The sequence below is a fragment of the Cygnus olor genome, chromosome 11, assembly GCF_009769625.2.
Source record: "Cygnus olor isolate bCygOlo1 chromosome 11, bCygOlo1.pri.v2, whole genome shotgun sequence".
In the NCBI taxonomy this organism is placed as follows: domain Eukaryota; kingdom Metazoa; phylum Chordata; class Aves; order Anseriformes; family Anatidae; genus Cygnus; species Cygnus olor.
Window position 1 is genome coordinate 15,151,303 of NC_049179.1, and position 27,536 is coordinate 15,178,838.

General features: G+C 48.5%; 1 protein-coding gene and 1 long non-coding RNA gene across 3 annotated transcripts in view; one reads left to right on the top strand and one right to left on the bottom strand.

Annotated features, from left to right (window-relative positions):
* Window positions 1-8,495: 8,495 nt before the first annotated feature.
* Window positions 8,496-11,005, bottom strand: LOC121076262. The gene is made up of 2 exons (XR_005823428.1): window positions 9,768-11,005; window positions 8,496-8,873 (listed from the first exon to the last, which is right to left on the bottom strand). It is a non-coding gene; the product is annotated as an uncharacterized LOC121076262 (long non-coding RNA).
* An 11,343-nt stretch (window positions 11,006-22,348) lies between these two features.
* SV2B (synaptic vesicle glycoprotein 2B) overlaps window positions 22,349-27,536 on the top strand; it is a 66,734-nt gene continuing 61,546 nt past the window's right edge. The window contains exons 1-2 of one of the 2 annotated variants that reach the window (XM_040570191.1): window positions 22,349-22,614; window positions 27,324-27,431. The gene's annotated coding sequence lies outside the window, so the exon portion shown is untranslated. The remainder of the gene's footprint in view (window positions 22,615-27,323; window positions 27,432-27,536) is intronic. The other variant, XM_040570190.1, reaches the window with a different exon arrangement.

The following is a 27,536-nucleotide window of genomic DNA, read 5'->3' on the forward strand; positions in this document are numbered from 1 at the left end:
CTGTGGCTGCCTCCCTGGGGCTGGCATGGCCCCAGTCCTGCCGAAGGCCCTAGCCATGTCGTGGGGATCAGAAGACAAGCAAAGGGCCTCAAATAGTTCAGAAAGGCTTTGCACATGAGGATACAATGGTAATCTGCAAGCGAGGCTGTCCAGGAGTGTTTACCACAGTCGTAATATTCCAGGAGGCAAGGAAATGGGCTTAGAAAACAGAAATATCAAGGAATCTGTGAAAGGAAATAGTTTTAAATTTACTTCTGACAGGCAGGAGTTTCAGGGCGATGACTCCCCGCTGGTAAATGGGGGAATTTGGGGGGATTTTATGTGGTGGCTGAAGTTGCGGGCAGATTGCCGAGTCAGCGTGCTTCCAAGCACAGTTCTCCTTGCCCTCTGCTCAGCGAGGTGGGGTAGCACAGCTCCAGCACTGATGCCTAGGGGGAGGCCACCAGAGCTCAGACCGCGCAGCAGCAAGGCGGCGGGACCGACCGATGGGCCCCGTCCTTCACAGGAGTTCTGACCCTTTCGCTCCAGGAGTCAAAAAGGGGGTGGAGAGGGTGTAATTACAAATATTTCTGTGAGACTGAGCTTCTCCAGGGCGCCAGGCGTCGGCCATGACTTATGCGGGGAATTACAAAGGCGGGAAGGGACATGGGTTGAGTACAGAGCTCCCTGAGGTGCCAGGCAGAGGCTCAGGCCCGGTCACAGCCCAGGCTCCCCTACCCTACAGAAGGGTTCATAAGGCCTCTGCCCAGGACCAGAGCAAGGAAAATCTCCACTGCCAGCCACTTCAGGTGCCTGGCCATGTTCTCATCAGCACATCTCTGTGCTTCTGCCTTCACCAGGATGTAGTCTGTGCTCTACTTATGCCTTTCAATTGTTTCCACCCCCAAATCCTTTATCTCAAAATATCCTGCCTGCACCCACGTATAACCACAAACCAAAAAAAAGAGAGACAGTAGATGAGGGGAAATTTGTGTGGCAGCTTCGCGGATGCTAGCCTTCTGACAAATCATTTGCCTTCAAATTGTCTTTGACACTGGTTCCCCCATGCCGTAAGTCCAGTAAATAAAAATCAAAAATAAAATATATATGTAAAAAAATAATCAGATGTTCTTTCATTGCTTCTTTCAGGGTTTAATTTGTCACAAACGTTGTTTCAGGGCTCCTTAATTCTTGCTCGGGAACTAGATTTAAGTACTAGTTGCACTCGCGAATGAGAATGGAATTTGGATCTGCACAACATAATCTGAACATTTGTGTGTAGTGGCATGAATTAGCAATATGAGCGCATTGTTCCCATTTGCTGGAAATTAGCTGTCCTTGCAACTGAATAGAAAACAGAGTTCAATGTAATGATGGAAGCAGCAACTATTAAAGATTTGTTTTCATCATGTTTAAGCAGCTACAAAACTGAGACACAGAACATGAATGTGGCTGACAATCGTGTGCCGGGCTTTCTTTGTGTTTCTCTTTGAAGCCGGTGCCTGTAAAATGAGGCAGTGGTAGTTGAGATAACAGCAGCCACACCTGAAGAGATTTGAATATCATTTTACTTCTTCACTCTCTACCAATATCATCTGTAAAGTCCTGTGAGCTGAGTAATCTTTTCTGCAAAATTTTTGCCTGTGATTGAGAGCAGCCTTCAGCTGAAGCTTCCCCTTTCTTGGGAAGGATGTATCGCAGTCAACATGCAAAAGTCCTCAGTAAGTCACAGTCGTCAGACATTGGAGTTCGCCCTTAGGACAGGAGATAGCCTGGAATGGGTGACAGTGATTAAAAACACCCAAACCATAATGCAAGCACTCTTGACCCACCACGCTTAATTCATGAAATCAGAGGAAGTTCCCCGTGGTTCTTCTGCCCCTCTGTGGGAAGGCTGGGGGGCTTTGTGGGAGGAGAAGGTGGCGGTCTGCACCTCGCTGTCACCCGCTGCGGTCTTCAGCTGCTCGTCACTGTCCTCTCTGACTATTTCTCAGTGCTGGGAGGCAGTGCTTATCAGCCGGTCATGCAGATGTCCTTTTCGTTAGTGGCTCACTTGGGGGGCACCCCTAGCAGGCCCACGTCCACAGCTCACGGGGCCCCTCTGTGTGCTGATAAGCTGTGCTAACACCAAACCCTTAAAACTCCCCCTTAGGTGTATTATTGGAAGCCCTGATATAAGCATTACCTTTCTCTTCTGGCCAAAAAAGTACACCCACATGCATCTGTGGCTGGAACAGATAATTTTATTTTACATTGTATTTGTTTTAACTGTTCTCAAGACCAAAGAAATCATCTCGTGAGCTCTGTGTTATACCTCTACATGCTGCCTTGCTTGGTCTGTACATGCAAGTCCCAACCTGTTAACACAAAAATGAGAAATAAAAGCAACTGCTGGGCAAGAAGAGCTTCACAATCTGCTTTGCCATCATGCAGGGACAAGGTGTGTCGCAGAGAGTGCAAAGTGTTGCAGAGAGGTGACAATTCCTCCCCTTTGCCCTCCTCCTCTCTGTGCTCAGAAATAACAGCAACTGTACCAACAATAGCTTGTACAGCCTCTTACTGCCTTACTGCCAGATCTTTGGAGATCTGAGAGAGTTTGCATGTCCCAGCAGAGGCTCGAGCCATGCCTGAGGCTCGCCCTCCATGCAGCCCGGTGGGATAGGTGTGAGATGGAGCAGAAAAGGAGGGAGGAAAGGAGACCTGCAGGCTGCAAACTGTTACCTCTGTCTCCCAGGGGATTTTTTCTTCTCTCCACACACAGGCTCTTTTGCACTTCAGCTTTACGCTTCGTGCTTTTTCAAAGGACACCGTTAACAGGCATCTGCCCTGGCCATCTTGTTCTTTTCAGTATACATTTTAATTTAATACTATTCTATTTCTGTCTTTAGCAGTGGTTGTTGTCCAGTTACGTGCAAGGCAAGGGATAGACAAGTCTATGCCAAAAGGCTTTATTGAAGTATCAGAAACCATCAATCAAATCAATTTACAAAACTGAATTATGTGGGACCCCAGGAGTAAAAAATGACAAACACAGAGAGTTAAATTGATAGCAGACCAGCATAAAAGCTTTTAGTCAATGCAGGCTATAAAATTAATCAAATGCAGTATACTCCCTAAAAATTAGAGCAGTTTCCTCATCCCCTGCACTCTACTCAATTTCAGATCTGAATAACATACAAAGTAGATTAAAGTTAATCAATACAGCAGATCCCACAGTAAAGCAACTAATCAAGAAAGCAACACATACATTTGCAACCAATTATTTATTACCATCACCACGTGTGGCCAGGATGTGAACGCATATGGCATCCCTGGCTTTTCTTGAACCGATGCCAAAGCTGATGGGTCTATTTGTTTTTTGTGGGGGCCACTAAGAGAAACCATCAATGGCTAGGGCATTTGGAGATATTTGCTTGAACCTTGCAATTATTATGAAGGGTGCAGCAGGCCAAAATTATATCTATAACATGGTATGCAATGGCATATTTTTCTCTGTCTAGGACATGAGTGCTCCATCTCTGAGTCACAGTGCCCAGGTTTTCTTTCTGGATCTATGTGGACTAGGTAAGACTTCCCAAGTCACAGTTGGAGTGAGAGGAGAGTCCTTCAGGCATTGGGAACCAATACCCCATTGGTGGTAGCAAAAATTTCCAGCTTATCCAAACGTGTTAACACCATCTCCCCTTCCTATCCTTGCATTAAGCTCTTTCCCAAACTTTTCCTGTTGATATTCATGAACTTGCCACTGCATAATGAAAAAGAAGCACCAAAAGAGAAGGCAAACAGGGAGCATGTGTTTCATCAGAGACTCAGACGCAGCCAGGGAACCCACGGCTCTGATCGATGACTTCAGGCACATTCACAAAACCCACGGGCTGAACATGAGCTGCTTAAAAAACTGCTCGGTGAATCTCCATCACCAGCCACCCACCAGCTGTTTTGCCAACACCAGTGTGTTACAACACGTACCTGTAGCAGTTTGTGGTAGTTGGCTTCGTACATCGAGAACAAAGTAGACTCCCTTTACTGCGATTTCCAGTGCTAGAAAGCCAGCAAGTTCCTCTCCCCGCGTCGCCAAGCCCCATTTTCTCGCACACAAGCTCTGCACCCGTCGCCAGTCAGCCCAGCTCTGCAAGATGACATACACCCGCCAGATGGTCCCAGCACTTCTGTACCAGAAATGCTGATGTGCACAGGGGTCAGCAAAAATCCACCGTCTTTTCCTCAGCTTAACACGCTTCCAAATCACAGGGAAGTACAAAAGGCCATGGAACATCACTCTGTTCAGCAGCACGAACAGTTGGCCTGTCATCACGTGCAGATCTCTTGTGACAGTGGGTTAAAATAACTTCGGTTATCAGGAGAGGAAAAGAAAGCTGCTTCACCATGCAATGTAAATGAATGTCACGTGGATCCTAGAAAATTAAAGATGCTTTGTGACAAATCCTAATGACAGGAGGGACAGTGGGGACTTGGGCATTCACTGAGGGCTGTGCTTGCATGCAGCAACTCAGCATAATGCCACAACATTGCCTCTGCCCTTCCTCTGAAGAGTTAACGCTGAACATACGTGAATAGGCTATGGCTTTGTCTGGGAGTTTGTCCCCATTGCCAAAGGAACTTGTTAAGGAGAAACCAGGTTCCAGCCTGGGACAGCCACCATGAGAGCATCATTTCTCCTTTCTCCTCCTTGTTCAGCTGCTGTAGCTCTGGCTGCTGGGGCAGCCTGGGCTTGGCTGGCTGCAGGCTGCAGCAGGCGTGGGGCTTGCTGCGGGGCAGACACATAGCAGGGCTGGCATGCTGGCTCCTCAGCGGCTCCCCGTGCTCCTGTAACGCTAGACCTCTTCTCAACCATTTCTCAGCAGCCTGGGCTAAGGAGCCCATCACACTGGCGGTGTCAAGAATGGGATACGGCATCTCTGGCATCCCAGGCTGGGCAAGTTGTGTTTTGCAACACACACTGATGTGCTTTTGTGTGGAAGGGATCTATTTCACACTAAGCAGCCGTCACATGGTATTTTTGATCGCCACCTGTAAGCAAATCCAAGCAAAGCTCATTCCAAGGTCAGCTGGGTATTTCTGAAGACTTAACTCCAGCCTTGCAGGCTGCAGAGCGGGCCACAGCGCCGGCCATCTAAACCTCTGCTAGATCAAACAGAGACAGAACTGAGCCACACTGGCAAGAAATAGATTAGGATCAAACAGCCTCCTCTGTCCCTGCATTGACAGGTGTCCTGGATGTCATTACAGTCTGCAGACTTCTCCAACTAATGAGGTCTTTGTCTTCACAGTGATTATTATTATGTGTTTTTCTTGTTGGTGGTGGTGTTTTGTTTTGTTTTGTTTTGTTTTTCTTTTTGGCCAATACAAGGCATTAAACCTATTTGAGCTTCACTATTAGTGAAACTGATTCTGTATATTACCATTTCCTCTTTCTTTGTGGCCTTGTGCCTTCCCAATTTGGGGAAAGGGTGCCCAGACCAGAATATTCATATCAATGCCTAACCGCAAGCACCCAGCCAAGGTCCTCAACCTCAAACAAACAAGTCCTGCGCCACATTTCCCTCCCTCCTGTGACTTCCCACCTTTTGCCATCTCCCCATTTCCCTCCTCCCTTTGCTTTTCTCATGGTGCCAGAGGACATACCTGCCTTCGGGAGCAAGGTGGGCAGGGGCCGTGGCAGCAGCTCTCTTGGGTAAGCTACCAGCCCTGGGAATTCGTTTGTGGCTGAATAAATGACCCTGCCATCTGAAACCTCCACCAAAAGGCATGTTTCCCTTTTTTATTAACTTCTCCATTCCCCCACTGTCTGCCTGGGGTAGCAGAAAGTAACTCATGTGCTTACAGCAAGAGATCAGAAAGTTGAGAGCCTCCTCGTGGAGGAAGATCGCTTGGCAGAACAGGAGACTAAATGCCTAGTATCGTAAAAGTCTCAAATACATAAAACAGTTGATGCTGCACAGAAAGACATAGCACTTAGGATGCTTCTCTTGCATAACTATACCCTTCAAAGTCCTTTGCTTTGATTTTGAGCCTTTCTCTCTCTCCTTTATAGTCAATTTCCAAATGTTGGCATTCATTTTCTCATGTTTGTCACACACCAAGAGCACTGATGCATGTATGTATTCAACCCCAAACCACATCTGAGGGTTTAGTGTTACACGGGGAGAGAATCAAGTGAACATCCTTGAAACTGTCTGTTCTGCCACGATGGAAGTAGAGGTGCGTATAGCCAACTTTGTCCTGAAAAGCATTAGGTATGTTGGTGTGGCATTAACATCACTGTTTCTCATTGAAGATAGTGAAATTACACTTTTTACAAATTGGGAACACTGTTTATTTGATTGGCTTACGAAGAGCTGTTGAAAGCCTTAATGTACGTAGACAAACAGGTCTCTTCCTCTATTGTTTGGCTGATTTGCACACAGATCCAAATATCAATAAAACTATTTGTAATTCCTTTACATCTGCATAATTGTTAAAACCACAGACACTCCTGCCACACCAACTATCTGATTCTGAAAGTGAAACCAGGAGGCTCATCTCTCTGTGCCAACACATGGTCACATCAGGTTGCTCCTGTAATCACAAGAGAATCCTTTTTCGACTATCTTTAAAATGAAAAGAGGAACTGAGTTATTCTCTCAGGTTTTGTGGCAGCCAGAAGAATAAAGCAGACACTGTAGTTGGTGCTGAAACCCCTGTTTAAAGACAAAAGTTTCAGGCCAAGAGGTTACAGCTGTGCATGTAAAGAACATGCAAAACAATCAAGACTTCTTGTTGGGCGTATGGAAGGCTATTTTGAAATAATCTGTATTTTAAAAACAAGTTTGTAACTAAGAAGCCACAAGCAGAACTTGCCTGCTCAATTGCTGTGCCTATATACACCATCTGATAATTGCTTCTGCGGATGATTGTTTAGATATTGAACTGTTTATTCTTATGCAGAATTTAATTGTGCAGACTTCTGCTGATGGAAGTGCAAACACTTCTTAATAGCTGGACCTCAGCTGATATCTACAGTCTTTGAATGGCAGTGAGTTTTACCATGCCTCATTACCTTCCGATGAGTCGTGGCAGCCCCCTCTATGCACTCTGATATTGCTGCAGGGCCTAATTTATCACGAGTCTAACTGAGAGGGCAAGAGACAGAAACTTAGCAGGCCATGGAGTGTTTAGATGTTTGTGTAATATGCCTCTTTGATAATTATTCTAAGAGTGAAATTGAAGATGTAGACTAATCACCTTCCCTCACCTATAAAGGGTGTTGGTAGGCTTTAACGCTTTGCTGGGTGTATGGCTTGTGTAACATGGCAGCCTCGAGTGTGTGCTGAAAGGCTGAGCGAAGAAGGGAGCTGGTTGTACTTGGCAGGGAAGATGCACGTGATGTCCTGTTACTATGGCTTTGTATAATCACAGGAGTTAACGTCTATTAGATCATGTATCAGGCTTCCCAACACCCTCATGCTACTTCTGCTGGTATAGCTGGTTCCCTGGAGCCCATTTGTAGTGTTTTATCAGAGAGAGCCATCTTTTTTTTTTTTTTTCCCCCCCCTCAGAGATTTCTGTGACTAACACCTCACAGAGCTGTGTCTGGCTCTCCTGCCTGAACCATTTTCCCCTGAAAGCCATGCAGCCCTTTGTATGTGAGGAGCAGCCCTTCAGCCTCCTTGCAGCCACCACGAGGCTCTCGCTTGGCTCCGAGCCCCACTGGGCCGCTCGTGGTAAAGCCATTACCTCCCCGCACGTGCACACCACGTGCCTTCCCTGAGCAACTTCCACCGTAACTCAGCACCAAGTAACTGCTGAACGCTTGAAACAAGCAAACTGAATTAAAAAATAGGGAAGCGGGAAGCATTATTAGCCCCCGGGGGACGTGCTGCCTCCTAACGCACTGGTTCCTCGCGTTTTCGGAGCAGGCCTTGCAGCTGCTGCTCTCTTCCGCTCCTCCCTTCATGAGGAGCCCGATGTTTTCTGAGCTTTGGCAGCGGGTTGTGGAGTCCTGCTTTCAGCTGGGGAGCTGGGAATGTGATTATGTATGGATACGGGTGGGAAGCGAACAGTGCCACGCTCGTCATCGGAAGTATTATTCTAATACTAATCAAAGAATCACTGACCAAGTGGGTAAACTGAGGCAGAAAATAGTAAACCTTTACTTTAGGCTCATTTAGGGCTCATTTAGGTTCCAGCCTTTATTGGGGCACACGGCTGATGGTGAAGCCGAGCACTGCAGGCTGCACCCCCACCTAACATCTTCTCCGTGAGGTAATGCCTCAAGTCAGAGTCTGCATCCCAGCAGCCTGGTGGAAGCCGCCTCCCACACAAATACACACCCTCTGGTGACTGGATTTCTACCCGGAGAGCAAAAAGAGGTGTAACATCAGCTCAATGCGCTCAGCCACATTTCTTCATCGCTGAGGCGGACTGAGGCACAGCCCCATCAGAGCACGCGGCGAGAGCACTCTGCTCCCCCTGGTACTGGGAGCATGAGATGATAAAACACAGGCACGGGGAGCAAGTTTGTCCTCATAAATTTCAAAGGCAGATGTTGACAAAATGCCAGATTTCTGAAAAATTAACACCCTCTTTCATCATCTAATGAAAAAGGCCCTCTGTCTCTTAAAATAACATTTTAAGCTATTCTGAAATACGTTTAAAGTTATTTAAAGAAATTAAGTTATTTTTAAAAGAACTGTTGACATTACTGCCGGTGCCCTGCTTATTTTTCCACACTGGTACCTTTTTTAAAAGTAGCAATTGGCATTTGTAGTCATCTCTCTGTTTGTTTCATTAAAGTCAAAGCCGAGTTCAGCTTCACTTTCACAGATCCAAGCCATTTAAAACATCAAAGGCACTTCACATCTTGCTTCATCGCCAGGTATGTACAAACAGACCTGCAGCAATATTTTTATAGATTTCAACGTGCAGTCCACGTTTATATATTTACACACACACACACACACACACACACAATCTTTACACTCACCAAAGGTTAAAGGCTTTGACAAGGGTCAGCCCAAACCACCTCCAGCACAGGTACCACAGGACTGCAGAGGGGACGAAGGCAAAGCGCTAGGGGCAGGAGAGCAAACCATGCCCCCGTGAAAGGTGCCACGTTTCTCAGGTTCTCATGTCTGAGAGAGTCTGGCTTACATTTTGCTTGCTCTTTTATAAAAAAACTCTTTATACTACAATGCCTTAAAGACACCTGGGCTAGCCCTAGCCCCCTGGGGGTCTGCCTTGGCTAGCACTACTTGCTGACAGTTTGCCTGGTGGCAGCTGGTGGGTTTGGAGCTTGGCGGCGAGGAAAGGAGGCATGCAGCCACCGACATCAGCCTTTGCAGAGAGCAGAAAGGGCTGCTCTGACCCAACACTGCCTGCAACACGCCTGGGGAAGCTGCAGCCAAGACATATCACAGAGGAGAGAGGAAAACACACGCGGGAGCAAGGAGAGTGCTTGCAATTGAAGACCACGCCAGGGACCTCAGCCCTGGAGTTATTTTTAAAGCATACAGCAGTGGCCTCTACTGGCCCTCATAAGGACATCAGTTTTGTTCTTTTTGCTGCTTCTCTCCCTGATGCAGCCACTTGCAGCAATGCCCGGGCTTTGCGTGGCTCAGGGCTCCTTTTCCCTAGGGAAAAGCAAGAGCTGTAGAGGATGCGTGTCTGCAGGAAGCATAAGGGCACCTGGCAGCATCCCTAAGCAAACAGGGCTATTTTGACATGTCCAAAAGGTGTGTTTAGAGGGGTGTGATGAAACTTGGCCCAAGTTCCCGAGTAACAGTTACCTGAAGTGAACCCACTGAAGTGAACCCACTGGGACTGAGCAGCCCGAGACTTTGCAGCACTGACAACACAGGAACCCCATTAACTGTCTCAGCCTCTTCCCTGACCTCTCCATGGGATCCCTGGTTATATCCCACGCTGCTCTGCATTGTGAGGAAAGGCACGGGTCACCTAGAAAAAGCAGCAGAAGGCTGGGAGCATCACCCAGAGCTCCCTTCTCCCACTTGGGTGCCCTTGCTGCTCCCCCTGCCACCCACCACCACTGCTACCACCCTCCCAGGAGCACAGAGCGGGCGCCTTCCAACAGCAGCGACTCCTTTAAGACCCTGCCCACGTTCCTGCTGTATTTATGTATTTATGACCACCAGCCCACAGCAGCTGATAAATCCCCAAAGTGGCTAGCGCTATAGGCAGGCGCGCGGTCACGTGCAGAAGACCGCCTACATCTGCTCCCCAGCTGCTCGCTCCCCCGGGCCATCCGAGAGGATATCGGGTAATGTGGCTAAAGGCTTGTGGGAGAGCTGTGGCAAGCTTCCCCCCGTATTAAGCAGCCTTTAATTTGGCCCTGGCTGGGAGGAAGTGACAAGGACAATGCAGAGATCAGACACTCAAAATTTTTGTGCTCAGTGTGAATATTTGACATGCTTGTCAAGCTGTGCAGTAAACGACGCAGGGCTGTAGCCAGCTGTAATTTAACACAGTGGGATCAATCCAATATGAAGAGCAACAGACTGTATCTTTCCTCCATATGGACATCTAAACAAACGTTTTATTGATTTAAACATTTCTCATCATTTATGGGAGCAATTTATCACCACGGTCTTTTAAAGCACCCCGTTTTGTACTTTCAAGCTGTACATGGGTGCAAGGATCATACAAGCTTTTTCGACTTTAAATGTTGAAAAATTGCAGCAAGGCAGGGGAGGGCCCTGCTCTGAAGCCATCTGCATAATTATTGCTCTTAATTAGTCGCTTTGCACTGAAATTGATTTTAGCACCGTATAGGACAGAAATTGAAACTGCTCCAGATCCAAGTCAGCTGCAGCCAGAACAGGAGAGGCAGAGCAGGGCATGCCCAGGGGGCCGGGGCTGTGGGGACGTCAGTCTGTCCTTCTGGCTCCTTGGTAGAGCCCAAAGCCAAGCTTCTTAGAGCAAGCACTGCGAAATGGAAGACGCTCCTTTATGTGCAGATCCCCCACCTCTTTCTTTCAAAACACTGATAAATCGGTACTGTCCACAGGGTCTAACCCCGGGACAGAGGCAGGGTTACTCACCGAGCTAAATTCTTTTTCTAAGGAGTCTCAGTCTTCATATTTTGAATTCTAATGTTTGCTCTTGACAGAAAAAACACTTTGCCTCAGCTACTGAACCCAGATGTTCTCCCTTTGCTGGTCTTTCTGATGGGAAAAAGCAAGGAAAATCCAGTCCACCTAGAAGTCTATTTTCCTCCCGCAGCATCCTCTCAGCTGAGACTCTTTGTAATGGTGCTCAGCTGAGTAACTCAGCTGACCTCTTTGTAATGGCACCTCCGTCAACTGCTAACACATTCTGCTTTCTAAAATGTTTAAAACCCTTTCTCAATAAATAAATAAATAAATAGATAGATAGATAGATAGATAGATAGATAGATAAATGTTTAACATTTACCGGTAGATATACTGCTTTACTTTCTTTGTAGGTGTTGAACCTGTCCCACTTGCAAGCCTTTCTCCTTAACAGCGAGGGATAAAACCACTATTAAATTCAAAAGCTGAGATCCCAGCTTCATCCTGCGACTCCAGGAGCTGGGGCTTTCAGAAAGGCAAGCGGATGCTGGAAGGCTTGTGATAACCTTGCAGGAGCTGGCAGCGGAACGGGTGCTTACCCGTGGGTGTTGCTGTGATTCCTGGCTGCCATTTGGCATCAGGCATCCACTTCTCAGCAGGGGATGGAAAATCCAGCAAAGATCCTTTTATTTTTTTTAGTTTTCCCCCCCCGCCTCTGCCTGTTGTTGCAGTAACAAAAGCGTAAATCACGAGTCCTTGGCGCTGGGTGGGATTTTGTGCTCCGCCGGGCTCTGCTGCGAAGTTGCATTCCCTCCTTGCTCCCTTGTTCATAAGCCAGCAAAACCCATGAGGCTGCAAAGGGTGTCTGAGTGTGCGAGTGTGTGTCTGTGCGTGACTGTGTGTTTGTCTTGGGTCCCACACCCGCCACGGTCAGGCCAAAACATATTTGAGAAGTGTTTAAAAATGGCGTGGCAGCTTAGATCACTGTGCCTCCGCTACAATAAGAGCAAACATGGGGGGATACGGCAACGGCCCGGCTGTCCAACGCGGAGTTAAAATACACCATTGTGCATTGCTGTAAATTGGAGGCACAAACCAGGCCCCCCTCAGTGCTCCTCTCGCCCATCCCTGGCAGTGCGTGTGACATTTCCGTGAGTGAGCACGTTGTGCACCAAGCCCACCGTACCACGGTCGTGTTTGAGCTGCAGTTTGGTGCCCTTTCACATCTGCCCATCACCCAGAGAAGATGAAGGCTGAAAGGATGCTCCAAGTGTTCTGCAAGAGCCAACCCCAAACTGGATGTCGAGCTATCTCCATGCAAGTCTGTGAAACACCATGTTTTTAAGTCAAATACTGCACTGTGTACGGAGCACAGCTTTAGCTCTTTGGGCTGGAGCCTTTGTGGACCTAAATGGAAGGAGCTGCGCACATGCCCCTGCCATGCTTCGTTGCATGTCAGCCCTGCAGCCTGAACCATGCTGCTTTATCCTTATCGTTTGTCCCTGTACTTGGTTAGACACTGGCAGAAGCAAGTTGCAGTGGCTTTGAGCAGGTGAGGTAGTGCAGACATGGAGCTCATTCCGAAGTGACATCATTTAGCAACAATTCCTAAGAAATAGGCCCTAACTAGCAGCAAGGAGTTGTGCCTCCAGGCAAACAGATGCTGGTTCCAGGCTGTTATCAGGTAAAGTGTGTGGGTGAAAACCTTCTCTGCAGCTTGTCTGTTGCCATGAAAAGAAGCAAACAAAACAGGGACAAGGCTGAACTCTAAACAGATGAGGCTGCTGACTGGCTGGCATCACATCCATGAGAGAGAAATGCACCACTAGAGGTGGTGATGAGATGCTTCCACCTGATGAGGGCAGGCGATATGCGGCATCCAAGTGTCTCAGCTCTTGGCACAGCAGGAGCCTGCAGGCAGCTGCTCCCGTGAGGGCATGCATCTCCAGGTTCAGAAACCCAGCAATCCCGGGAGATAACTGGCACTGAGATGTTTTCTGAGAGAGAGAAGGGTGGAAACAAGTTGGGTTTACATTTTCATCACTTCCCCTCATAGCGTGGCTTCTCTCGTCTCTCCCACTATACACATGCAGCATCAGCCGTCTTTTCCTGTACCCCTGCTCTGTGGCATGACTTCAACCTCTCTGGTCATTCATGCACTGAATTGCTGCTGGAAGGATCATGCCAGAGCCTGCAGGTCTCTCAGTCTGGAAGTGTACAGTGAATCCTGCTTAGCATTGCTATCTCAGCTGGCTGCAGCTTTGTGCTTGTGTCCTGGGCTGCGAGGTCATTAAAAGGCACCAATTCATGACCTGGTGTGTTGGTCCAACCAAAGGTCAGGTTTTCTCGAGGGCATTTTGGGGTCAGAACTCTTTTCTTTTTTTTCCCCCCCTTTTTTTTTTTTCCTTAAAAAATAAAACAATGAAAACATCTTCAACATTTTGTCAGGGTTGGTTTTTCCAGCTCTTTTGCAGCACCTTCAGGCAGCCAGAGCATGGGAGAAAAAGAACCCAGGAAGCAGCTTTACATGTAGCACAACACACTGCAAGGCCTGCCAGCACACTGCAAAGCAGTGATTTCAAGCAGTGTGTGTGGAGATCCCCTCCTCTGCCTCCCCTTCTCTCCTTTGTGCAAGGAAGTGCTGTGCCCACAGAGGAACATAGTAGTTGATTGTTTGCAGCACTGGCAAACTGTGTGCATGGGGAATAAATCTTCCAGGCAGCAAGCACACATCTGGGCAGATGCACGCATATGGTGAAAGGAGATGATTAAGGGAGTGGGCTGGGTTTTGCACATGATCTGCTTCCCAGCCTGTTAATGAAATTGGGCAGAGGTGAGGCCGCAAGCAAATGCTGGAAGGAAGGCCAGGAATTGAATCTGCAGTGCCCTGGCAATCCCACAGCACCTATTTTCCCCATTCAGTCTCCAAAACATTAGGGAAATCTGGCTGCTTTCATGTCTGGCAAGGACAGGGAAGACTCGGATCCCTCCCCAGCTCAGATGCATGCATGCACATGAAAAGTGTGTTGCTTTGAATGCCTTTTGGATCTGTAATGAAGAAAACTCCCTTCATGGAAGGAAGGCCTGAATGAAGGCCTTGAAGAAGGCTTCATCTGCATGAAGACCGAGAAGCCCTGCTTCACCAGTAGATGAAGAAATCAACAGAGAGGGCAGCATAATATCATCTTCAGGGAGGGTGTCAGGGACCCTGATGCCTCCAGATGAAATGTGTTTACTCCACATGTGCCAGGTGATGCCATGGAGGGCTTCAGGCTGTGTACACAAGATTTATGCTGTGCTGTAGCTTCTGGGAGAACTCACTCCTGGGTCATACATAGGAAGAAGGAAAGGCAAGGCATCAGCTGGGGATCACATAAGGGTCCACCAAAAGAAGCTTCAAGCTTCACAGTCTACTGATGGACAGTGTTGAGTCCTTCTTGTTCACCTGGCACGCTGTTTTATGGTGCCTCTTAAGTATACAGCACATCCCATGGTGAAAGGCATGAGGGTAGATCCCTAAAAACATACAGGCTTAGTGATGTGCTTGACACAGCCCTGAGATTATAGCAAACCCCATGAAGGAGAGGACAAGGACAGAGACTGTTATCACACTTAGGCTTCTGCATATCACATAACAGTGCAAGCCTTGTGTCTCCCACTAAGCGTGAAAACGTTGTTGTCCTATGGTGGTGCTGCACACCAGTGTTTAAAAGAGTCATCTACATTATGTGGGGCATCTGTCAGCTACCTGGTCTCCCAGAGGGCTTCCCAAATGACTCTTAACAGAAGACTGTGCCCAGAGCTTGTGCTGGGAATGGCAAACCAAAGGATGCTTCAGAAGCTCAGAGCAGGACTGGGTTCTGTCTCTAATGTCATTTCAGATTGTGCGATATGAAAAGAGTGGTCTGGAAATCACATGAGAGCCAGTCCTCTCATGGGGTATCCAGCTAGTCCTGCTTCCAGCTGGACAAGACAAAAGCATCTTTATTAGCATTGAGCAAGCCTGTGTGCCCATCCCTACTGTGAGGATCAAACCCCATGCGTCTTGGCAGTGGTGTTTGTGGTCACATGCTGACCTGTCAGACTCTGATGAGAGCTTCTGACACTGGTTTTACATGTAGCTAGAGAGGATATAAGCATGAGTCATGTAACCTGCAAACTGTTTTCTTCATTAGCTTCAATAAAGAGCCATCACACGCTTTGCAAAACCAAAAGTTTGTGGGTTTCCTTTTTGACTTACCCCGGGGGCTGGGTGAAAGGAGGAGTCTATCTAATCCTAGCTAATGAAATTCCTGCTGCAAGGCACACATGCACATGCAACTGGCATCCAGCTGGCTCCTGAGGAGAGGGAGGACACGGTTTGGGGAATGGTCTGTCAGTTGTGGGGCTTGGGATTACAGTGAATGCAGTGCTGCATCTGAGCGGCTCCCTGAAGGCCTCCCAGGAGGCAGGAATGGCAGTCATAAATTGGAACGGCTCCTCATTATGTTTGTTTATATATAACAGATATTTTATTACATTAGTCTTATACCAGGGCATGTCTGAGAGTAGAAAAGCAAATCTCCTCTCTTTTTTTCTTGAAAGTAGCTCACGTGCTGGTCCAGGACTACATCTGAACACTCGTGTTCGCACCTGCACCAATGAGTCTGATTCTGAGGGAAAACTGTCCTCAAAACCAACCTTAACTTGGCGAATCTGGGCAGGGGCCAAACTTCTCAGCACAGTCCCACCTGTACTTCCCCAGAGCTCCTTCAGAAGAACCACACAATTCCTCAGGGCTGAGGCCCAAGGGGCCTCTCATTTTCTTTACATTGCTTGGCCTGTGGATTTTGTGTCTTCATTTCAAAGAATCATAGAATCACAGAATCACAGGATGGGTTGGGTTGGAAAGGACCTTAAAGCCCATCCAGTTCCAACCCCCTTGCCATGGACAGGGACACCTCCCACCAGCACGTTGCCCAGGCCCCATCCAGGCTGGCCTTGAACACCTCCATGGATGGGGCATCCACAGCTTCTCTGGGCAGCCCATGCCAGTGTTTCACCACCCTCATTGTGAAGAATTTTTTTGTAATATCTAATCTAAATCTACCGTCTTTTAGTTTAAAGCCATTACGCTTTGTCCTATCACTGCATTCCCTGATAAAGTCTCTCTCCAGATTTCTTGTGGGCCCTCTTTAGGTACTGGAAGGCCACCAGAAGGTCTCCCCAGAGCCTTCTCTTCTCCATAACATAAACCCCAGCTCTTTTGGCCTTTTTTTTTTTTTTTTTTTTTTTTTTTTCTTCACTGGAGAGGTGCCCCAGCCCTATAAGCATCCTCGCGGCCTCCTCTGGATCCGCTGTAACATCTCCACATCCTTGTGCTGGAGGCCCCAGAGCTGAACACAGCGCTCCAGGCAGGATCTCTTGAGATCAGCACGGAGGGGAACAATCCCTCCCTCGCCCTGCTGCCCACGCTGCTGTCGGTGCAGCCCGGGGTGCAGCTGCCTTTCTGGGCCGCGAGCCCACACAGCCGGCTCACGGCGCATTTTTCATCCACCACCACCCCAGGTCCTCCTCAGTGCCGTTCTCTATCCATTCTCCTCCCAGCCGGTATTCATGCTTAGGATTGCCCCCACCCCGGCGCAGGACCTTGTCCCTTTATTCATTTATTCAGTCATTTATTTATTTTCAGCTCGTATTTTGGCCAGCAGCTACCAGGAGGCCGCAGGAGCCAGGCAGGCCCGTGCCGCCTGCTGCCGCCTGCTGCCGCCTGCTGCCGCCTGCTGGGGGCGGGTGGGCCCTGCGCCTCCTGGTGCTTGTGCTGCCGCCTTGGTGCTTTTTTCCCTGCTTTCCACCGCCCCCTCTTCACTTCTGCACCCGGGATTTTTATTTATTTTTACTTTTTTTTTTTCCTCCCCCTTCTCTCTCTTTTTATACCGAGTTTCTTCCCCCGTGCAAACAGTTCTGGTGCGATTTAGAGCAGCCTTGTGTATAGGACTGGATGCAAGGACACGAGTGAGCAGCTTCCACTAAAAATCCCCCAAACTCTTTTTTCTCTAACTTTTATTGAAGGAGGGGGAAGCCCCCTTGCTTCCCTCAAGGAAATTCCCCAGAAAGCATGGCTTCAGGAAAAAAGGCTCCTCCAGACAAGTAAAAAATATATGAAACACGAACCCCACCTTCCCCTGCCTCTTTGTTTCTGGTATCACAGGTTCACATAAAACTTCTTTGTAATATAATATAGCACATTTTCTTACACCCTTAGATGCCCACATAAAACAGAGTGTTCCTGAAAATTACTCACATGAAAAGAATGCTGTACACCAGGGCTAGAAAATTTACTGTAATTACAGAGTGATCGTGGAAATGTGGGAAGGCTTTGCAAGTGTAGCGTTTATGGGCAATTTAAATTGAATAACAGCCGTAACTAGATTGATATCCAAGATTGACAACCTATTCTGTTCAGGGCATCATGAAAAAACCACCTATAACCGTCATCTGTATCACAATAGGTACAAAGGAAGAGTACCCGTATTAAGGTTGATATGTATTTAATGTAACATATAGAATATATGTTATATTAAATATGTATATATATTTGCTCCTTAGAGCCAACTCTTTTTCTGATTTCTGTCCTACTCTTACATGAATTGTTATGAATTTGCAGAGGATGCATGCTGGGTTTACGCTATTAGATTTTCTCCTTCATTTCTCATAAAATTAATACCTATATACACATACAGAGCGAGACTAAGCAGGCTATAATGTTAAATAAATCAGGTGTTGAAAAAAGCCATAGAGCACCATTGTAATAATTCCTTGCTTATATTGCAGACTATCCATAAAAATATAATCTCTTGAAAATTGGACTGCCATATAGAAAAACAAAGTCTTTTCTATTTTCCAGCTTCCATTCTGTGAAATCCCACAAATAATGGTTATTCAATTCCCAGCAGCTTCTGATCTCCTGACTCAGCCCTCTCTGGATAACAGTCAGGCATGTACCTAACAAAGGATGTTAAATATTAATGCCAAGGATTTTGTCGTTGATTGTGCTATTAACATGTAGGGAACTATTCATCTTTTCCACATAAATAAACTCTGCCTAGCACATAAGAGCTCTGCAGAGTCATAGTTAACCTGATAATGCGTTCCACCATTTCAACCTTTTTGAAAGATGGAAAAAAAAAAAGGAAGAAAAAGATGTTTGAACTGCTCTTTAATGGTTCACTGCAATTTTACTCGAGATTTTAAGTCGTGACTAACAGAACCATTAGTGGAAAAAAACAAAAGAAAAGAAAAAAAAAAGGATAAAGTTTAAAGTGATCCTGGAGATGCCTGTCAAGGATGCAGCCATTACAGAGACATGATGACACAGTGCAGTGCCTTTAGCAGAGCCTTGCATGTGACAGTGACAGCTCTACACCTGAATGGGTCTGACACTGTCAGCACAGGTCCTACCATGCTCATTAGCTTGGCCTTTGCACCAACACCTGCCAACATAGCTGTGTTTTTCTACTCAGGCCTGTCTTATGGAATGGTTTCTGCTGGATTAGAGAAATTTAAGCACCCTTATCCCTTCATGCTCAACCATTTGCAGCCAGTGATGCTGCTGATGGAAGTCTTTCAGCATTGCATCTCACCGGCCCGTCGCAGCATGCATCAGGGGCACCTTTTAAGAGCTCTTTGGAAAACCAAAGTTTCAATGTCACAAGTAGTTTTTAGCCAAGCTCTTATTATTACGCTCATCTGCTATTTTTCTAGTGTGGCCCAGCCTCTCCAGTTCACATTTTCAGCTCAGGTGAATTGATATTGCCACAATGGCTGCACTTTTGCCTTGAAATCTCAGCATCAGTGGAGATGTGCCAGTTTTAGGTAGTGTGGGAGCCCTTTTATTTCGGAGTACATCAAAGAGCACAAACACAGATGGCATTTTGCAGCCCTGCTCTTGTGTATCACCTCTCTGAGATGAGCCACTGACTCTGCAGTGGTTCAGTTTGCTGTGATAACCAGTGCTTGTGCCAAACAGACAGTGACCGGTTAATCTAAGAAAAAAAGTATTATACTTGATGAAAACAAGCCTTAGACAGACAAGCTTAGAATTTCAATGTAAAAGGTAAAATGTATTGAGATTTGTTTCCCCTTCTTCCCAGTCCCAGCCGTTAGTCACTCCTTATAATATTAACATCAGCAGATGGCAATGAGGGCTAGCAAGTGTCATGCTTCAGGTGTCATGTATATATGAACATATCCGTGTCCGTATATACCTGAACTATGGGCACAGAAGGCTTTCAGAGATCCAAATCCTTATTTTAGCATGACAGATTTCACACTGGACATAAACCTCTTTATGCCATGTTTATCTGCTGGGGAGGATCTGCCATCCATTTCCCAAACACACGGCAGCTCTGACCTGTGCTGGTGGGAGGCAATGCAGTGCTTCCACACCGCAGCACAGCTTGGCTTTCTCCTTTTGCTGCTGGCTTTGTCCTCACAATTTGTTCGTGGGTCTTGGCAATGTCACCCTGTTGCAGCAAGACCCACAGCGCAGAGGACTGACAGCTCTTTTATTGATATCCAGATTTCTTCCATCCACATTTTACCTACGTCTGCCAGCAAACAGGCAGCAATAACAGTAATTAGACCTAGCACTTGTATTGCTTTTTTGCATTGTATTCATTATCCGTATTAGTAATGCCACTCGCCAGGTACAACAGCAGATGGAATCAAACATCGCTTGGGATCTCTGCATGCAGATGATACAAAAGGGCTCAGGGCAGCAAAGAAGGACAAGTGGGTGTGCATGTGAGGAGAGAACCCTAAAATCCAAACCCCAAAGCCCTGTCCTGACCATCTGCTGGTCTCTCAACACCGGGGATATTGAGTGCCTCTCACAGCAAGCACCCTGGCTTGCAAGCGATAGCTCTGGCAGAGCCATGAAGTACGCATTGCTGGTGTGTTTTGGAGACTTTCTTTTTCTCTAATTACCTTCCTTTCACTGGACAGCCTGTAAGCCTTCTTGCTTTGCTTCAGTTTCCCCTGTGCGCCTTCCCAACAGCATTTGAGCAGCTGCAGAAGAGGAGCTCCCCTGTTTGCCTGGCTCCACAACACAGCAGTTAACAGAGAGAAGCAGGGATGTGCCTGGGGTGCAGAGGTAATTAAAAGCACTGATGATCACAGTCCAATGATAAGGAACGCCTCCCAGGTTTTTTGTCCCCTTCCTTGCTTATCCTGCAATGAGACGTAATACAAATTTACTCTAGCTAGATCTATCACGCATAGGCAGCAGAAAGCAGTGCAGGTATGGAAGTGAGGGGCTTTGCTGGGCGTTGAGAAAAGCCCAGCAGGAACGGTGGGGTGCTTGTTCAGCTGGTTTGCTGCTTCTTCCCCGTGATGCCAGCTGCAGATGCAAGGCAACGCGAGGCAGAGCAGCTGCAGTGGACTTCAGAAAGCACCTCTGGGGCTGCCCCAAAGACCTCTCTGGGGAAATGCAATCATGAAAGGTGCTGCGCTTTCTGACCGTGACCCACGCAAGGTGCAATGAATCTGACACAAAGCAGAATTACTGTGATCTGAAGAATTTGAAGATTTAATGAGCTGGAGAAATGACATGTAGGGTGATGTGCACACAAAGTGGTGCTCAGTGTCCCTGTGATAGATTTGCTTTGTTTTCTGTTCTGCCATAGCCTTGGCCTGTAGCATACAGGAGGGCTGATAATAATTTGACTTCTGAAGTGCTTCCACATCAAAGCAGTCAATGCACTGTACCAAATACAAAATGCAATTAAACTAATGTATCACACTGGAGAGAATAAAGCTGAACTTCAGATTTTAGTTCCAATTTTTTAAATGAGTGGGAGTGAAAATAAGTGTATTAATCACCTCCTGGACTTTGCATATGGAAGTGGTGCCACCAGTACAGTCACAGGAACTGCACCAGTAAACAATTGGATGCAGAAAGAATTTTTAGGCCTCATTTACAACGCTGTCAGCAGTTGCAAACACATTTGAGCTGGAGATTCACATCAGGTGAGCTGAGACAAGTGAATGATCTGTAAAATAAAGGACAAAGAGGCCTTGGAAACAGCCAGGTGAATGATGACTCCTAGTACTGGTACAGCCTGGAGAGGCCAGTAGCACCAGCAGAGTCTCACAGGTAGGGAAACTGAGGCATGGGGCAAAGATGTGGCTCTGTAGCTGTCACCTGCTGACATGGAGCCAGGAGGAATGGCTGGGTCTGCAGTCCCAAATCTTTCCTCTGTCCCTTTGGCAAGTACACGGGATTCATGCTGCTGGGTAATTCAGTCCCGGTTTCCTTACCAATAAGCCCGTAGCTCCGTGCTCCTCTTTAGCTTTAGTTTATCAGAAGCAGCAGTGGAAATCCTTATTACTACTCCCCATTATCTGGACTAATCTGGCATTTCTGCAGCAGGGATGTTGCAGGGTGTGCCCCCCATCCCCAGCCGCTCTGGCAATGCTTTCTTAGTTATTATAAACTCAGTGGGCACATGGAGAGTATGCCCCACTGCAGTCTGGTGCTGGGAGCAGCCTGTCGAGCAGTCCCCAGCTTGACCTGAGCAGGCTAGCTGTGGGATTGTAACCTCACTAAGGTAAGCAAACAGTGCCAAATCTGTGGGGAGCTGCTCAGGCGTTAGCTCAGCCTGAGCTCTGTGCTGCTGTGACCAGTATCCAGGTAGCTCAGCTGAAGCGAGAGCAGAGTTACAGCCTACAGAGTTACAGCCCTACAACGGGATTGCAGTGTAGCCAAGCTTACTTCCCAGTAAGACGCCTCTTTGCGTTGTTTATCTCTTTTAATACTACAAAGTGACTTGGGATGGATCTTTGCAGCAGAACAAGTTCCACACTTTTACCCACATGGTCTCTTGCAAGCACGAAATTGCATGGACACCGGGAGTTTTTCTGCTGCTGGTGTTCTGGGAATGAGCTCTCAGTTTATAAACACAAGGGGGATTTAAGCAGAAGAGGTTTATTCTGCAGCAGGATTATCCCCTAAACATGGCATGTAAAGCATCACCTTCCCCAGCCTCACCCCAGGGACAGGGTCTTGCATGCAGCAATGGGTTAGTGCATAAAGTGGTGAGAGGAAGGGTGCCGGAATAATACTCAGTCATGCTGGGATCCCCTCTACTTGCAGAAACATGCCTGCATGACGGCAGTAAAAATCAAAATAAAACAAATAAATAAGTAAAAAAGGAAAAAAACATGCAATGCAGAACTCTGCTAGAGCTGTAACGTTGAGGCAGCGGGCTGGGTTTTATTACCGTGAGGAAATTACACGAGCTTCATCTCTCTCCCTCCTTGCCTGCTGTGCAGCCTCTCGCTCTCTCCCATCCCTCCTCTCCCTCCCCTTCGGCTCCGCAGCGGGGCTGGGGTGGGTGGCGCTGCGGGTGGGGCGAGCAGCCCCCCGTTTCCCTCCCCGCCTTGGGCTCCCCGGGCTGGGATCCCCAGGGCTGCATCATTGGCATGCAGCGCCCGGCAGGACTGCATCACTGCTAGAGGAGATGCCGGCTCGGAGCCTCCCGCTGCCGCACGCCCCGCTGCGCCGCGCAGCCAGCAGCACCGGACACGACTCGGGGTGCCCAAGGTAAGAGCGAGGTGCTCCCTTTCTGTGCTCCATATAAAAAAAAAAAAATAAAGGGTGAGGAGAGGCTGATGGAAAGCTGGCAGCTCCTGGGGTCTCCGTGTTGAGTGCCGGGGAGGTTAGTGTAAGAGGCAGGGAAAAGCTCTGTCTAAAAATTAATACAGGAGATGCCATGAAATGAAGATGCTTAAGGATGCGGAGCCGGTGGCTGAGTTGGGATGAATCCACGGGAACCGTCGGGGACTGTGTTAGTGGAAGGAGATTGGAGGTGTCGGGGCAGCCGGGAGTGAAGCAGCGATGCAAACTCGCCCCGTCACGCTGCCCAGCTGCCCGTGCTCTCTCCAGAAGGGGATGTGCTGCTGTCTTTTATACTCTTCACTTGGGCTCGGGTAATTTTTAAATGAGTGCTCACGGTGTGTGACCAGGTCGGGGTGGGCTGGGGTGGAGAAGGAAAAAGTGCCCAGGGGAAGGGGCTGCTGTGTCCATGCGGGAGCTCTGTGCACCCATGTGGGTGTGGGTGTAACACCCCGAGGTGGCTCTGCTCACCCCGCTGCCCACCACGCTGCCAGCACCCTTTTGGATTGCCCCCGTCATCATCCTCCCCAGACCCTGGGAGACCTTAAACGTAGTTAAAACTGAGAACTGCAGTTTGTCACCTCTGTTAGGAAGGATGAAATGAAGCCACAGAGAGAAAGCGATGGTTTGGGGCACTGGTGGGGCTGGCACCCTGACCGGTGACTGTGGCAGGACACGGGTTCTCCGGTGGGAAGTTCCTGTGCGTGTGTGCGTGCACCTCTCTGCTCCCCACAACACATCCAGACCTACATCTCTGCGGGGACTGCTTTTTCTCTTAGAGAACAAATGTCGTTCAAGGGAGATATTCATCTAGCTGCAGTAATATGATTCATAATGCCAGGATCCCATTAAAAATCACGGATAGGAACTGGATTCACAGAGAAGTTAATTGTAATGGATCGCTTTGTCTCAGGAAAAGAAAAAAAAAAGAATTACAACTCAACAATTATAATGTACAGGTGAGGAGGATTGCAATGCTCAGAGGAACCCTCGCTGTGTTGAGATTGGGTGCTTTTAAGCACAGTGGTAGAGCTTAAAGGGCTTTTCTGCCATGGGAGGTCTGGGCAGAAATTACAGGCAGGAAGAGAGTAAGTCATGTGTCCGACCTAGCGTGAAAATTGCTGCTTCATGGCTCCTCTGGCTCCCCGGTGTTATCCTTTGGGGGAAGAGAGAGGAAAGGGCTAATTATCTGCCGTACTTAGGCAGATATATTATTTTATATATATGTTTATATAGATTGAGTATACAGTAATGCCTCACTGGTCATCTCAGGGTGAAGCACTGAGCCAGGACTCTGATCCTGCAGCAGAAAGAGGAAGGGAACCTCTCCCTTCCCTGCGGGAGATCTGGGAATTCAGATCTGAACTCACACCTTTGGTTTTCCTGACATGATTTTGCAAGGTGTAATGGAAGAGCTGGAGGAACCCTACAAGAGCATTGAAGCAAGACAAAGAGAAAGCACCCCACAGGACAGCATCCTGGTCAGCTTGCCCAGCAGAGAGTGCTCTGCCCCATGAAGTAGCTCTGTTATTTGCACCCTTTTTATGTTCTGGGACATCCCTGCATGAAAGTCCCTGGTACCTGACAACCGTTTATTGAGGGACATGAGCTGGAGGTGGAAGCCCAGCTTTTGTGCATCCTCCTGCCAGGTTTAGCCAGGTGGTGCCCAAAATACAGCCAGGCGGCCTGGCCCATGCAGACGATCTCCATAAATCTGGCTGCCTGTCTGCAGGTAGGGTGTGGGCACCAACTTCTGGAAGTGCTGTTAAAGTGGATGTGGAATATCCTGTGATGAGTGTAAGAGCACACAACCGGGTATTTGGTACAGGGGGTACACGAGTTTAGATTCAAAATAAGAATTGTTTCAGTCTGTCCTAGTACAGAAAAAGGCAGGGTGCTGAAGAAGGGGTTTTTGTCGCTCATAATAACCCCTGGGTTGGGAGCGTTGCTTCTGGTGCAGTGAAGAGATGCAACAAGCAGAGGAGCCCCCGCTGACCTGCGGTGATGCTCTCCAGCCCGTGCAGCACGGCGAGGCAGGTCAGGGTTTGGAGGAGCCCGCGCCTGGTGCAGCATGAGTCAGGCTCCCTGCCTCGCCCACGCCGAGCGCCAGCCCCCAGCTTCGCCATTCCCCTTTCCTGGCCCAGGTACCAAATCCCAGGGCTAGGAACAGTCCTAGCCAAAGCCCAAAGCCTGCTTCCAAAATTCTCTTCCTGCACTGTCAGGCTGGCAAATTAATTTTCCAGATCACGAGCTGAAAACTCATGAAATTGTTCCTGTCTGAAAAGATTATGGAATTACTCCCGTGCTAATGAATGTTTAACATCACAGTAACTGAAGGACCCATTAGGGCTTTGACAGCCAAATAAAGACACAGGAGGAAAAGAGAGCCTGTGGTGGCTGTGCCAGACCTCACTTCGTGTCTGGGCGCACTGGAGGAAGAGGATGACTGAAGGTCCCGACTTTATCCCTCTTTCTGTGAAGGTACAAGCAGGGAAGGTACCTCCCTGCTCAGTGCTTTTCCTTCTCAGCAGCTCTCCAACAAGTACCTGCCCCTGGGGTGGCTGTGCTGGTTGCAGCATCCTGCAGTGGGATTATCCAGGTTTAGCACTACCCTTTATCCTCCCGAGGCATTGCTGTCATGCCCTGTAGTTTGGGACCGGGGCACAGGTCCCAAATACACAGGAAGAGCTGTGACCCTACCAAGAGAGTCTGGCAGTTGTTAGGGAGAAAATATACACCTGGGGATGAGTCTGCCAGGGTCCTGCTGCCTTTCCCAGAAGTGCATCCTCGCCCTTACTCTTCTCGTGCCAGAACTCCCCAGTTGCAGCCGCGCTGGGGCATCCCCTGGGGCGGGATGGGGAAGAGCGAAGGAGCTGCGATACAAAGCGAGGGCCGCTCTATATTTAGGCGAGGGCTCTGTACAGAAGGGCTAATCCTCTTTCCCTGAATTATCCAGCCTGGGGATTAGACTGCGTTAACCCCCCCCCAGGCCTCCCCTGCTGGAAAGGGCAGTGGCAGGGGAGGGAGGCGGAGGTGCGGGCAGGTTGCTGGTGACTCACGGCGCTGCTGGCAGCCCTGCCGAGCGTTCCCGGAGGTCACCGGGGGCCCAGGCGCAGAGTGACACCCGAGTGACGTGCGCGGCACAAAGAGGAACACAAAAAGGAACATTATGGCATCCCGATTAGGAAGGAACGCGGAGCTTTATAAATAATTGCGGAGACGAGGGAGTGCGGCAGCAGGTAGGAGGAGGAACAAGGGACCCAAAGCAGCAGTTTCCCGAAGTGTAATCTCCTCCCTAGGCTTTTCCAAGCTGTTCCTTTAATCAGAAAAAGGGATGTTTCTTGGATCACGGCCAGTGCCCCTGAGAAGATGTTCCCAACGTACCTGCTCGGGCTGGCCCTGGAAATGCAGTGCTGGGGACGCAAGTTCAGGCTCAGCTATTTGGAGTGCGAATGAATCGCTGTCAGTGCTCCATTAAAACGTTGAAGGGAAGCCAGCAACGCAGCTTGGGGACAGCGAGTGTGTGTGGGGGGAATGGGACGTGAGGAAGGAGGCAGCCTGGATTGCACCAACAGCCAAAAAGGGGAATCTGCTTCTGAGAGGAACAGAGCCGGTGCCACTGCTGATCCGTGGCTGGGCGTGTGGAGGGGCCCTTGCTTTTCCTCCCTTAATCTCCAGAAGCTGGAATCTATCTCAAAACAGTATGGTTTGTCTTCCTTCACTCAGCTTTTCACACCTTAACAAGGAAATCAGTCTTTTATCTTTGCATTTTACCATTTACTGGGGGTCCTGCCACCTTGTCGTGGAGTTACATCCCCCACTGCTCACCCCGTGGACCCTCACGGTGCAGCTGCCATCCCCCAGACTCACCCTGGCCACCCTCGACTCAACTGCTGAAAAGCAGAGTTTGCTAGTGGGGAAGCCAAATACACCAACACACTTTATTTTTTCCCTGCATTTAAATCAGTTTATTTTCTGCTCTACGTCCTACATAACCTAAATCAAGATTTAGACCCCATTGTATTTTCCCCTGGGACAAATAGAAAGCCTCGTCCTGCTGTTCAGCATTCCCACGTTTACCCCCAGCATCTAGAGGATGCCACTTAAATAACTTTGTGGCAGTTTGATTTGGAATGGGAATAAAAGGCTGGGCTCCCAGCTCGCAGTCAGGAAGGGAAATACCTCGGCTGGCCCTGCAGCACCTGCTCTGCCTGTGCAGGCTCTGCCTTATTTCTGAGCACGAGGTTCGAGCTAGAAATCGCCGGGGAAATCCTGGATGGAAGAGAGAGAGAGCAAAAAGGGGGAAGACCATGGGAAGTCTCTGCCTTTAACGTGAGCTTAGTGCCTTTCCTCCGTGTGCCGAGCATCCCCGATTTCCTGTTTAACTTGGAGTCAACACATCTGTCACGTTAGCATCTCCCGCTGCCTGGTTCCCCCCAGCCACCCCCCTCCCATCTGCTCTCCCTCCTGCCTCCAGCCTCCCCCCGCTCCTGTCGCTTTGTGCCTGGGGTGTGCGTGCGTGCGCCGGGCTCTGCCGCTGCCCGATGGACTTTTCCACTGCCTGTGCCTCAGTACCTGGACGCGGGCGCAGTGGGATGATCGGCTTGGCTTGCAGAGCATTTACTTCTAATCTCCAGCTTGTGACATCCTAGCGGAAAGGGACGACCCTTTCAGGAGCGGCTCCCCGGGTTGGAAAGAAGGGAAATGGATGGTGAATGGCTGCGATGCAATATTTCCCAGCTCTGGTAAGAGATGCTTTCCTCTTGGTCCTTTTCTGGACGAGCAGTTGGGATGTAAAAGTAATAAGGTTTAAGGGGTTAAAAAGCAAAGGGAGGGGAGCTGAAAAAGCC